Source organism: Misgurnus anguillicaudatus, chromosome 12 (genome assembly GCF_027580225.2).
Source record: "Misgurnus anguillicaudatus chromosome 12, ASM2758022v2, whole genome shotgun sequence".
NCBI lineage: Eukaryota > Metazoa > Chordata > Actinopteri > Cypriniformes > Cobitidae > Misgurnus > Misgurnus anguillicaudatus.
The window spans coordinates 17,154,702-17,168,783 of record NC_073348.2 but is presented as its reverse complement, the minus strand read 5'-3'; the positions used below and the strand labels follow the sequence as shown (position 1 = coordinate 17,168,783).

General features: G+C 37.9%; 2 long non-coding RNA genes across 2 annotated transcripts; both read right to left on the bottom strand.

Annotated features, from left to right (window-relative positions):
- Positions 1-10,324: 10,324 nt before the first annotated feature.
- On the bottom strand, positions 10,325-11,267 carry LOC141369030 (uncharacterized). Its single transcript, XR_012372523.1, has 3 exons — positions 11,186-11,267; positions 10,918-11,005; positions 10,325-10,728 (listed from the first exon to the last, which is right to left on the bottom strand). It is a non-coding gene; the product is annotated as an uncharacterized lncRNA (long non-coding RNA).
- Positions 11,268-11,348: 81 nt separating this feature from the next.
- LOC141369031 (uncharacterized) lies at positions 11,349-13,573 on the bottom strand. Its single transcript, XR_012372524.1, has 3 exons — positions 12,035-13,573; positions 11,511-11,933; positions 11,349-11,397 (listed from the first exon to the last, which is right to left on the bottom strand). It is a non-coding gene; the product is annotated as an uncharacterized lncRNA (long non-coding RNA).
- Between the last annotated feature and the right edge of the window lie 509 nt (positions 13,574-14,082).

Genomic DNA, 14,082 nt, shown 5'->3' with positions numbered 1-14,082 from the left:
CATACATATTCATGCAAACAATATTGAAATGCCGCTTATTCTAATTTTCATTAGCTGACCAGAATTTCACGCTGTATACAGAATATAGCAAAAGAAAGCATTTTATTTCAGCATTCAGATTTTCAGACAGTTTATATCATTCCAAAATAATTAAAATCACACACAAACACTGAAAAATGAAATAATTTCTTCAGTTTTAGTCTGAATACTTGTTCATATTCAATTCAGTGCATGTATTTATTCTCCCCTGTATTTACATTCAGCACTGCTTGCTTGCTCATTTGAAACTTTCTTGTGCTCACTATACCTCAAAGCATCCTCCTTTCATTACAAAAAGTTAAATTACAGTATGGTGCCACCAGTAGAACATCACCAACACAAATACTTGCTTGAGCTGATGACTGGCACCAAGATAGATCAACTGACCAACTAGTCACTTAAAACCATCAATAAACCAATGTGATTTAAAGTTAAATTATATGTTTCTTTGGTCTACTTTTGTGTCTTATTGTGTTTGGAATTAATATGATGTATAAAAAAGTAAAAAAACAAATTTGTTTCCTCCAAGTGAAAATAGACAAAATGCTTATTTATTGCTTAAAGGAACAGTATGTAAGAAATGTATATCAATTAATCATAAAATGGCCCTGATATGTCTCTAGACATTAAGAAATTATTTTCATTTCAAATACTTATAACACTGTCAACAGTGGTCTGGCCAGGATATTGTCATTTAAAAAGTGGAGTTGCAGCCCTCAACTGATGTTTATGTTGTCATTTTGTGTATTGGCCACTAGCTGTGTGATTGCAGAACCAGTTTTAGCCACAGGTTTTGTGATTGCAATACCAGTTTTGACCACAATCCTACATACTGTTCCTTTAATTATCCACTAGAAGCTTAAAGAGTGATCAAAGTAATTTATTGTTAAGATGCATGACAAGTTAAAACTACACATTTTAGCAAATTGTCTACATGTAGGTGTAGAGAAAGGCATGATATAAAAAGGAAGACACTGGTGGTGGAAGGACCCCTGAAGCTGAAAACAATGAGGACTGCAGGTGAATGGCACTGAAGAAAGTTGCATTAATTTGCCTGAAATGAAACTGACTGCAGCTTTAAACTTTTACAACTATGACACTATGAGGAAAGCCTCATTATTGACGATTTCCAACTTTTACCACTACAGAAAGACAATACGACTTTAAATGCAGCACAGGAAAAATTATGAATATTCAGAAACCTTAATGGAGTTGTATTTATTATAGATAAGTTATTTATTTATTTTCATTAATTTGGTGAGAATCTTTTGGCTGCCAGGAAAGTGCCCACTTCTCACCACAAAAAACAAAATAGGGAAACACACATCATAACAGAGCATGACTTTCATATAACAGTTTCATTTTCCATCATTTGTAAAACAGAAAAAATATGTACAAAAGTTCAAGTCAGTTAATAATGGATGCATTAATTGATAAAGCAGGAAAACAGAAGAAAACAAACCATGACTCCCAGTCAACCAACATTTCTTCTTTGCCCTTTTAAGGAAACAAAAAGATTTAATTTTATTTATATAGATAAAAATCAAACACATGAATTCCATTCTTAGCATGAGGTTATATTATGTTTGTCTATAATAGGCATTGAACTTTACCAATACAGTGTTAAACTTCACCAATAGGTCATTGTTAATATTTACAGCATCTGATCATTAATTTTTCAGTTCCTTCTTCTGTAATTCAAAAGGACTAAACTAGAAAGTATTTTTCTTACATTTATGGTATGAATAGTATTTATTACCAACACACAAGGAAGTGTCTGAATATTACACTCTGCATACTGTCTACATTATAAATTTCTTTTATGACTGTCCAACCTTTCTCACTCTTTCTCTTACTACAGTCCTGATCAGGCACGTGTACACAGTGGCTTGAGCCCCTGCCCTTTTTATTTCTCAAGAGAAAGTGCCCTTTTTGGGAATTACTATTATTTATTTATATTTAATAAATGCTGTATGCAGTCATTCACATCTTACATCAGGCAATCCACGAGGGGTAGATAGGACATTTAACCAAGATATTCAATATAATAAAGTAATGAAATTTCACCGAAATCAAAATAACTATACTTCTATAATACTATTTTGATTTTCAGCAATACTTGTGACAATAGAGCAAAATATAAATGGAAGAGTTAATTTTAGTGCTTAATACACTAAAGCAGTGGTTCTCAACTTTTTACACCAAGTACTGCCTCGAAAATATTTGGCTACCACCATAATGACCAACGTTAAAATCCAGAAGTGTATTATTTTTATTCCTTATATTATTGTCAGCCAATCATTACAGAGTTTGAATGTGCACTGTGCTTACAAGTAAATAAAAACTTAAATAAGATTAATGATTAAATTTGCAGGCAGTCAGCAGGGCCCAGTTGAGACAACGGCAGATTAAGAAGCTGCGAGAAGTACTAAAAAGGTGGCGGGAAGCAAGCGGAAAGAGCGGCCCTGGATGAGCACAAGGCGCGGAAAAAACTAATCAAGCTTCGGGGGGGGGGGGGGGGGATGGGGGGGGTGGTGAGAGCATTCAGGAGAAACAGAGGTAGAAGTGCCAGAAGAGGAAAATCGTTTTAACAACCCTTTCCAATTCACAGCGGACCTATTAGGAAATAGAAAATCGTGTGGCGGCCGCACATGGAGACTCCTCCAGAGGTCTTCCTTTGAGTGAATGTCCTTCTCAATTGCCAATTCTTACACCACACACCCCTTTTAACATGGCAGATTTCACTTTGAAAGAAGTGAGGGCATTGGTGACAAAAGCATTTGTAGGAACAGCCCAGGACCATAAGGCACCACCTATAAAATCTATAAATGCTGCCCGCTGCTGCTGAAGAGGTTTTCAAAGCTTCTACTGACACTGTGGAAGAAAAAGCAGGAACCCGAGCTCTGGACTCTCGCTGAGGGCTGCTTTGTACCAAAAGAGCTCAATTCCACAAGACTCTACCATTTTCAGGAGATTTCCCTGCTGGATGTAGTGGGGAAAATGTTGTGGTCCATCAACTAAATACCTTCTTGCCAATGAGTTGATTGATTCCAGTGTCCAGAAATGAGGAGTACAGGGATATTCTGGCTGCCTGGAGCTTACGGCAGTCATCAGTCCACTCAACTAAGTGTAACAACACCACACTCCCTGTTGTTTGGCTGGACCTCCCAAAGCCTACCGAAGTGTCCCACATCAGTTGATCTGAAAAGCATTGAATCACTACAAAGTTCCATCAGAGGTAGTTGAGCTTGTAATGTCACACATGAATGCATTGCAGATGAGGTTCACTGTGGGAAACATCACCACCAAATGGCAAAGGCTCGAGAAGGGCATTATGGCAGGATGCACAATTTCTGTGACCCTATTCATAGCAGCTATGAATCTGTTGCTAAAGGAAAGGGGAATGCAGTGCAGAGGCCTGAAAGCAGATGATGCCACAAGACACCCCACCTGTAGAGCTTTCATGGATGATGTGATGGTAATGACTCCATCTATCCAGGGAACACAGTGGATCTTGAGTGAACTGGAAAAGATGGCAACATGGTCACACCTGCAGTTTAAACCGGAAAAGTCAAGGAGCCTTAGTATCTTGAAAGGGAAGCTAACAGGAAATATCTTTAATATCCAAGCCTCTTAGATTCCGACAATCCAAGACCAAAGGATCTGATGCCTCAGGAAGCAGTACGACAGCTCCCCAAAGGCCAGTGGCAATCTAAACAATACAAAGACCCAGCTGAATACTTGGCTCAAGGCAATTAAGCAAAACCAACTGCCCGGGAGGTTCAAAGTCTGGTGTTTTCAATTTGGCATCACCCTCAGGCCGCAATGGCCCTTCTTACTTTATGACTTTCCTGTATCTCAGGTGGAAGGAATGGAAAAAATATGCAGTAAGTTATTGTGAAACTGGTTGGGAGTCACCCCATCATTCAGCACAATCACACAAATCTGTACAGCAAGACCTCCAAGCTTCCTTTACCAGTTTCATCGGTGGTCAAGGAGTTTAAAGCTGCCAAGGCAGGTACAGTGCTCTCGTCTGAGGATGGGAAAGTAAGACATGCAAGACCTTCAAATGTGGGAGAAAGTGAAAGCCCCAGCAAGCTGTAATGGAAGCAGAATCTCATTGAAAAAACCAGGAAATCGTGGGTGTGGTATGCCAGGGATGCCTGTGCCTTGGACACTACTGTGAGAAGAGGTGGAGCAGGGCTGATGCCAGAACCAGAAGAGGTCTCATGGTATAAAGTGTCCGTGAGGCAGCAGAGGAGGAGCGTCAGGTGAAAGCATTCGGACTTGCCTCTCAGAGTTGCTGGATGCAGTGTGACCAGGCACAGGAGCGATCGTTGTCGTGGAAAGAACTGTGGCAGATCGACCAAGGGAGGTTGAGCTTTCTCCTGCGCTCGGTGACTGATCTGTTGCCAAAACAAAGAAACATAAACATCTGGGGTGGAGAGGAAGACCCATCATGCAATTAATATGGAGCAGTCTCCTGTACGCTAAACCATATTCTAACTGGCTGTCCAAAGGTCCTCACAGAAATCAACGAATGGGTGGAACCGCAACGAGTCAAAGCCAACAACAAGCAGGGCTACCCATCCAAAGCCATCCATTTTTTGAGGGAAGGAGACAAGGTTCACAAGACTAGCATGGTGGTCAAGACTTCACCCTCTTTATTGCAACGAGCCTCTGACTGGGAGTTGAGAGTGGACCTGAAAAGAAAGCTTGTCTTCAAACAGGACGTGGCAGTGACCTCCCTCCGACCAGATATGGACCTGCTGTCCAGGAGCATGAAAACCATCATAGTTGCTGAGCTCATGGTGCCCTAGAAAGAGAGGTTAGCCACATCCCACCAGCTTAAAAAGCTAAGTACCAGGACCTGGTCGACGCCGCCGTTGTAAAGGGGTGGCATGCAACCAGCTACCCTATTTAAGTTGGCTGCCACAGGTTCCCAGCAAAATCGGTGCACTGCTTCCTCCAGAGGGTGGGCTTGGAGTCTAAACAGCCGAAGACAGCCACTAGTGATAAACCTCCAGCAGCCGAGTCTAGTTTAAGATAGCTGTGGCTGAAGAGAGCCCACAGTTGGAACCCTTCTGCAGGTGAAGGTTGGTGTTCAGGTTAAGGGGCGAAACACCCTGCTGACAATGCGGAAGGGTTCCAATTAGTAGTCCCTTTCATGCAGTCTTAACTGGTAATTTACTGGTAAATTGCAGTTAACATGTCATGTATGAACAGAACTTTTCAATTAAATCAGTGGTGCCAATTTACCAGTAAGAGAGGTTGTAAGATTACCAGTAATTTACCAGTAATTTAAGTCGAGCACACCTGAAGTTTACATCCAAATTTCTTCACCAACGTAGTTTAAAAGAGCTTACCGTCTACTTGCCGAATTTCCGACATCCTTAGTATGCCCTCTGTGAAGCCTAATGTGCAAACAGTACTGTTGTTTAAGACGCAGTTTCGGTTTTTACGTCGCCTAATGCAATGTTTTTTGGTCACAAGCAATTTCGCGACCGTCAGCGTTTACCACAGACGTGAAAACAACAAAATACAGACAAAATACGTGGATATGAACGACAAGGATTGTTGACAAATACAACACTGAGATTGCTGCACGCCACAGGTAACTTCCTTAAGCTTTCTCACCGATAAGGTTTAATCAACGCTGAATTACCTTTTGATTGTGCAAATTTATTTAACGTTGAACAACAACTGACATTATTTCAATCAAATTTCAGCGTTGATTTTTAAGCATTTTATTAACCTTTCCCTTTTACCATTCACCATTGTTTCAACGTTGAACTGACCTTATTTCCACCAAATTTCAAGGTTAGAGGTCGGTCATATGCCTGCTGAATAAGAATATACAAATATTTTTGTTAAACATTTTTTGTTTAACATCATTTATATGCCACAAAGTAAACCATCAGACTGAACAAATTCAGTCACTTTGTGCATTAGAAGGTCACATATTTCTAAGCTTTCTAGAGTTTTATTTAAGGTTATGATGTCCTTAAGAATATATATTTTCAGTACCCAAAATAAAATCACTATACATTTTTTACAGTATTATTCAGTATTATTCATGAGCTCTTCTGGTAGGCCTGTGTTTTATTAGTGAAATACGCAGTTGAAATAACCTTTCTTTTACTGTCTATGACAAGAACGCATATTGAGAAACGGCCTGTGAAAGTATAGAAGAATAGAAAAGAATAGAAATCAATTGCTCATTTAGTGTTACTCAGTTGTTACTGCATGTTGATATACAGTGGCAAGAAAAAGTATGTGAACCCCTAGGAATAAACTGCTTTTCTACTGTGATTTGCCATAAAATGTGATCTGATCCTCATCTAGGTCACAACAATAGACAAACACAATGTGCATAAGGTGACAACACACAAATAATTCTAGTTTCTTGTGTCTTTTTTGAGAACCCCCATTAAACATTCATAGTGCTGGAGGAAAATGTAAGTGAACCCTTGGATTTAACAGCTTGTTGAGCTCCATTTGGCAGCAAATACTTCAAGCAAGCATTTCAGTAGTTCTGAATCAGACATGCGCATCGTTCAGAAGCAATTTTTGCTCATTCCCCTTTACAAAACTTTAACTTTACCTCAGACACATTTGTAGGATGTCTGGTGTGAACCGCTCTCTTGAGGTCATTCCACAGGTTAAGGTCTGGGCTTTGACTATAGGCCACTCCAAATGGCGCATTTTGTTTTTCTTAAGCCAGTCTGTAGTGGATTTACTACAATGCTTAAGGTCATTGTCCTGTTGCATCAACTAACTTCTACTGAGCTTCAACTGGTGGACAGCCACCCTGACATTATCCTATAGGATTTTTTTTAAACTTAATAATTCATTTTACCCTCGATGATGGCAAGTGGTCCAGGCCATGAGGCAGCAAAGCAAGCCCAAATCATGATGTTCCCTCCACCATACTTCACAGCAATGTTTTTCGGGAGAGCAGCGGCTTCCTTCGTGGTGTACTGTCATAGACACCGTGCCTGTTCAAAGACTTGCGTATGGTAGACTCAGGAACCGAGCTGTGTGCCCGTTCCAATGATGTCTTCAAGCCTTTAGCTGTTACTCGTGGGTTCATCTTTACTTCATTGAGTATTCTGCATGGTGTCTTAGGAGCCATCTTGACTGTGCGCCCACTTCTAGGAAGGGTAGCTACAGTATTTAACTGTCTCCATTTATGGACAATTTGTCTAAGTGTAGACTGATGGAGGTCTAAACATTTTGAGATTGTTTTGTATCCCTTTTCAGCCTTATGGAGTGCAACATCAGATATCTTAAAAGAGCATGGTTCAGAAGAGCTGATGCTTCTTAAGGACAGCAATCTTAAAATGTGTGAGTGTCTTAATATCAATCAAAGTTGAACTAAACCACACATTTAAACTCATTTTATTAATTGGACTCCAGTTTGCCAGCTTCTGACAAAAAAAGCTTTCAATAAAGTAATTAGTCCATGGGCCCACTTACATTTTCCTCCAGCACTGTGAATGTTTAATGGGTGTTTCCAAAAAAGACACAAGAAACTGGAATTATTTGTCTTGTGAGCTTATGCACATCGTGTTTGTTTATTGTAGATGAGGATCAGATAACATTTTATGGCAAATCACTGTAGAAAACCAGTTCATTCCTATAGGGGTTCACATACTTTTTCTTGCCACTGTATATATTGTGACCATAAAAGAAGGTGTTTAATGGGACGACCTTCTCACAGTTTGGCAGTGCTGCAATGTGAGATGAGAGTGCTCGGATAGGACAACACCAAATAAAAGACGGTATTTTCAATGGGATGATCTAAAGCTTGCATAGGACAATCACACATTCGGCCGTATTTTAACATTTAAGGGCATGGTCTAAAGCGATGGGGAAAATAGTCTAAAAGGGTTGTTCCTATTCATAAGAATAATTTAAAAATATGCAAAAAAAAAAGTTTTGCTTAAATAAGAATATTTACAAACAGGAGATTAATAATTTACAAATGTGTGTAGATCCGTTTTAGTTTTGGGACAGCGCCCTGGGTGTTCTGAAAAATATTACTTAAAATGCTTCTCATTTTACCATATCAGAACACCCAGGGCGCTGTCCAATAACTGAAACGGCTCTACACCCGTTTCAGTTTTGAGACAGCGCCCTGGGTGTTCTAAAAAATATTACTTAAAATGCTTCTCATTTGACCATATCAGAACACCCAGGGTGCTGTCCCAGAACTGAAACGGACCTACACCCGTTTCAGTTTCGAGGCAGCGCCCTGGGTGTTCTGAAATATATTACTTAAAATGCTTCTCATTTTACCATATCCAGAGGTACAAAGTCATTATATACAATAAATCTGTGGGGTAGCATATAAAAAAATCATAAAACCAATATTACATATTAGCAGGGCCGGATTAACCATACGGGCAACTGGGCAATTGTCCAGGGGTCCAAGACCTCTAAAGGGCCCAGGGCAGCAAGGGCACAAGCAAAATACTGTATCTGGTAATCTCCCGCTGGCCGCTTTATATTAAACAAACTGTCAACACGGGCTTTTGCGCTCCATGCGCTGCAAAGAGAGATGCTGCGCTGCCTGACTCTGAACGTGAGTTGAGAGAGGTTGAGAGTCAGTCTCATGTGGACTGACCAATGAACAGAGGCGGACAGAGTACACAGCTTCAGTACTTGAGTAAAAGTACAGATACCCCTTGCTAAATTTTACTCAAGTAAAAGTAAAAGTACTATAGTCAGATGTCTACTTAAGTAAAAGTACAAAAGTACTTGTTTTTAAAAGTACTTGAGTATCAAGAGTACAAGAGTACATTTTTTAATTTTGCATTACTTCTGCCACAGTGCACGTTGAACCATGTGAGATGATTGACAGCTGTACAGCAAATGATAGAGCTCTGAGGTCAAATCTGATGCAAATCAGGAAGAGGAGACACAAATCGCTCCGTTCACTGTTTGAGCTCTTCAGATCGCATAATTCAGTGGAAAATTTATAGAAATGTTATTCTGTATGACTAAATATTTTACTAACATGTGATAATTATTCATTATTCCCCAAATATGCTCACCATTGCACTAATAGCCCTGGCGGATTCTGTATATTTTATCTATTTGAACACAAATAAACCAGAGAAGAGGAGAATAAATGTTTTACGGATGATGATTTCTATTCAAAATAACGAGCGTTACATATTCATTATTTTGAAACTCCTGACATAAATTAAAAAATTAATGTCACTGCAAACAAGTTTAATCATAAACAGTGGTCAAATGTCGAAGCTGGAGTCTTAAACCTGTCTTGTGATGCTGAGTTTGTCCAGATCAAGTAAGAGTGTGATGTTTTGACGAGTAATTCATTTTGAACAACAATAATCCGGAGGCTCACCAGTGATTCCTGCCGCTGAAGTTTTTTTTTTGTAAACACAGCAAACACTTGAAAAGAAAACTATCATTAACTTGTTCAGAAAATTTAAATAGTCTGGCGAGGTGGGGCCACGGGTTGACACATTCCCAGAATGGACCTGCTGAGTATTAATCCATTGTTTCGTCCATGGTTTCTTCTCTTATCTAAATCTGACCATGGTGACTTTGGCGGAAAGCTGAAGGTGATTGCTGATAGGCTGTCCCAATCAGTTACGCCTGCACAATCCAATCACGTTTTAGAGAGGGAAACAACAAATTGAGGGTTTCTGAGATTTTCATTTTTTCCTTTTTTTTTTTAAGAAAAAGTAACGAGTACTTACGGTTATGGATAGAAATGTAGTGGAGTAAAGAGTAAAATATTTGCCCCTGAAATGTACTTAAGTAAAGTCATGAGTACTCCAAAAAAATAATACTCGAGTAAAGTACAGATCCTTCAAAATTGTACTTAAGTACCCCAGATAGCAAAATTTTTCAGGGCCAGAAATGGCTGAGTTCAGGCTGTTCTTTTGGCACACATGCCGCCACGGCTTACGGTCCTTGATTGGTCCCAGAGCTGCTTGCCTTAAGTAATCCAGAATCTAGCCGAAAGCAGACCAAAACTTAGCCACAACCCTTTCACACCTCGAGAAATCAGCCACAGCTCTCCCGGAATCTCCAGATAACAACCAAAAAAGAGCCCAAATGACCACATTAATCCCCAAACTTACCCACAACTTTTCCAGAAACCCCAAATGTAACCCAGAAAATAACCAAAATTACCATATTTACCCCAGAACCCACCCACAACTTATCCAGATGCCCCAGAAAATAGCCATAAAGTGACCAAAATATATTTATATCCCGTAAAATGTGTAATTGAAAAACACAGATATAAAGCAAATATAGAGTTTTATTGATGGTGACAAGGATAATTTCAGATAACAGCAAAATAAATGAAATGTCAAATGTTCTGCCAAATAAACAAATAACAGTAGAAGGATCAAATAAAAGCAAAGAAATAGCCAAAGTAACAAAAGCTAACAGAGAAACATTAACTTAATTGTTTTAAACAATAAACAGGCAAAAAAAACAGATGTAATAACAGAAAGCAATATACAACAACTGGTTAAATATAAAAAACATCCTATATAAAATGAATGTTTACAGATGTGCAAATGTGTATTAGATAAATACATTTGAAAATAATACCATGTTATGTCACCAGCTAGAAAAAAAGCAACATTTAGTAACTTTAATCTCCAGTCATGTCTGTGCACACAAAGGACTTCTTACAGCCTACAGAAAAAAATCATAAAATACAGTTAGAAAATACATTCACATAAAATGAATAAGATGATATAGTACACACTGCCAGTCCAAGAACTGATACTTTTAACATTCAATTCAAGACATGGGAAAAAATATGTTTGCAGATTTCAGAGTTCCAGAAGGATTTCTAAATTACCAATTAAATAAAGCACTTGCCAAGTACAAAAATTGTTTTGGTCAAGCATTTTCATTTCTTGCTTCATTATTTGTCAGCGTTCACTCCAAACAATCCATGATAAAGTACCTGGAACATTTTTAAAACATGGTGTCACTTTTAAGCCAAAACTTGTGCTTTTGTAACTTATATGAATATATGACAAATTACCCTAATAAGAGACTTAACAAATTTGATATAGACAATAATGTAATTCATCAAATCAAACTGCACAAAGATAAATAATGAACATTATATACATCATCTTACTTAATTTTCTGTTTTGATGTCCATGTCTTTGTCTCTGTCTGGAGAATGGTTTGCTGTTCTCCAAGAGGCAGTAATGTCTATCAAATACAGAAGTCAAAAATCAAATCACACACATTTGTTTACTCTTTTAAACTGATACATTTTTTAACGAAGTTAAACTCAAATCAGTCTTTACCCAGACAGCTGGAACAACATAGTCTGGTATAGGACTTCTGCAAACAAAAAACAAGTATAAGTAAACTTTATATTGTAAAAAGGTAAAATAAAAGATTAAGACAAGCAATAAAGACAACATTTATAACTCTTAGGTATAAAATTCCTTTACAAAAGCAATGGATGTCCTCATGTCTTTGTCTCTGTCTGGAGTACAGTCTGCTGCTTTCCCAAGAGGCAGTAATATCTATTAAATAGAGAAGTCAAACATCTGATCAGATACACATTTGTTTAATATTTAAACTATTACATTTTAAATGAAGTATTAAACTCAAATTATTCTTCATCCAGATTGCAGGAACAACATGTTTTGTTGACAAAGTGTGGTACATGACTTCTACAAACAAAAAACAAATATAAAAACAAGTATAAGTAAACTTTATATTGTTAAATGTCAAATAAAGGATTAAGACAAACAATAAAGACAACATTTATAACTCTTGGGTATAAAATTCCTTTACAAAAGCAATAGATGTCCTCACGTCTTTGTCTCTGTCTGGAGTACGGCCGGCTGTTCTCCAAAAGGCAGTAATATCTATTAAATAGAGGAGTCAAACACAAACATCTTAACACATACACAATTGTTTATTATTTAAACGGTTAGGTTTATTAACCTCCTTATTATTCTTTACTCACATTATTCTTTATCCAGATTGCAGAAACAACATTTATTGTTGACAAAGTGTGGTTCATGACTTCAGCAAACAAAATGCAAATATAATTAAACTTTATACTGTAAAATAAAAGATTAAAACAAACACATACAAAATGCATGACTCTTGCATATTAAATTCTTTACAAAAGCATGTGGTTATTCTTCAAGTGGGGTTGGTTATGTTACACCATAAAATAAAGCAAATAAATCTGGCCTTTTAACAACACAATCTTGTAAACTGCACTGACCAGGACTGAAGAGAATAAAAGATCATAGTAAACCATCTTTATTAAGCTAAAACTTGAATACATGCCTTTCTAGAATATCAAAAACATTGTTTTACTAAGATATAAATAGTTGGAAGGAATGAGTCACTTTGTAACTGTTATGATTACCAGCAAATGCTGATTTGTGGTTTGGTACAGAAAACATCTAATCTTCGTTTGGCTTCTTTGGGGTTCAGCATTCATTTAAAGATTCAAACTTCTTATTGATTATTTTATCATCCCCGTCATGCATGTTGCGTCTCTTAATGTAAAAACATGCATGTTTAACGTTATCTACGTTAAATGGCGACTGATGATAAAATACTTGCACTTACACGAAAATACATCACAGAAAAGAATAACAAACAAAAACGAAAACCAACTAGGTATCGCGCTGTAGAACAAAAAGTGCAATCTACGTGGATTTAAAAGAAAAGTATCTTAATAACTTACCTTACTGTGTTATATAAAACTCCACAAGACAAAAGATCGCGTGTCCTTCGTCCAGTACACAGTGGGGGTTTGAATTTCGCGGAAGTTCCTGATCATGACCAGTTGCATTATGGGAAAGGTAGTCCATTTTCCACGGCGAATTGAACGCTGTTGAGGTTAAAGGACTACTACTTCCAAGATGCCTTGCAATATATGTCATTGTTTTAGAAACGAAAGTGCACCAATAAATATTAGTATTAGTTAGTCGTATTTTTTAATTGTAAACACAATTTAATGTAAAGTCTTATTTATTTATAAAAAATAAAATACAAAATTAAAAAGACTTAAACAAGCACACATACTTAAAATACTTTTGTTTGATGTATATTAGTGCAGACTGAATTATTAATTTATCTGTTTATTGCATTGTTTGTAAATTCCACATTGACACCTTTGGATTAACTGCCCAAAATAACATTTTCTACATTTCGTCTTTCAATAAGGATAAACATATTTATTATTGCCTTAAATATTAACTTTGATGTTTTTATCAAGTGTAAATATGATTTTATTTGGTGTTTTTTTTTAACTCTTTGGCCAACCAAACCTTAGCCAGAACTCTGCCAGATATTTACTATTTTCTGGCAGACCACACTCAAGCCAGGACTCAGCCAAAAATGTACCTTTTGCTTTTGGCTGGCTAGCCTCACCCCACAACTCCCCCGAAAGCTGTTTCACACAAAGGTGTCAACAAAAGAGAGCCTAAATTTAGCCATAAATGCCCAATGTAAGCCAGATTTGTGCCAGAAACTTTGCTATCTGGGACTGTACTCAAGTAAATGTACTCCGTTACTGTCCGGCTCTGCCAATGAAGAGAGGGCCTCAAGTTAAGACCCTCTTCTCATTGGTCAGTCCGCATGAGGTGGGCAGAGCCATAGGTGGGTAAAAGGTTTGCCGAGCGTTATGTGACGCAAGGCGTTGCTACAACAGAAAAAAACGAGACATGGAGAAGCTAAGTGGGAGCGCGAAGGGAAATTAAAAAAGGAAAAGGACATCAGACACGCAGAAAATGTTAAGTATAAACAGTGGTGTAGTCTAAGTGATACGCAGGTATCTGCGCGATCCGATCGGCGTATGAAATCAAATTACTATAGGGGCGCGAAAGAACCCACATCCGAGTGACAGCAAAGTACCGCGAGAGCGATTCCAGTTATCACATGGAGAAATCTGCTTTGAATCGCTCTCGCGGTACTTTGACATCACCAAGAGGTCTGCTTAGCGCCAAATGAAGTCGAACCTGTTGTGTAGCTGCTCACGCGAAACTGTAAACA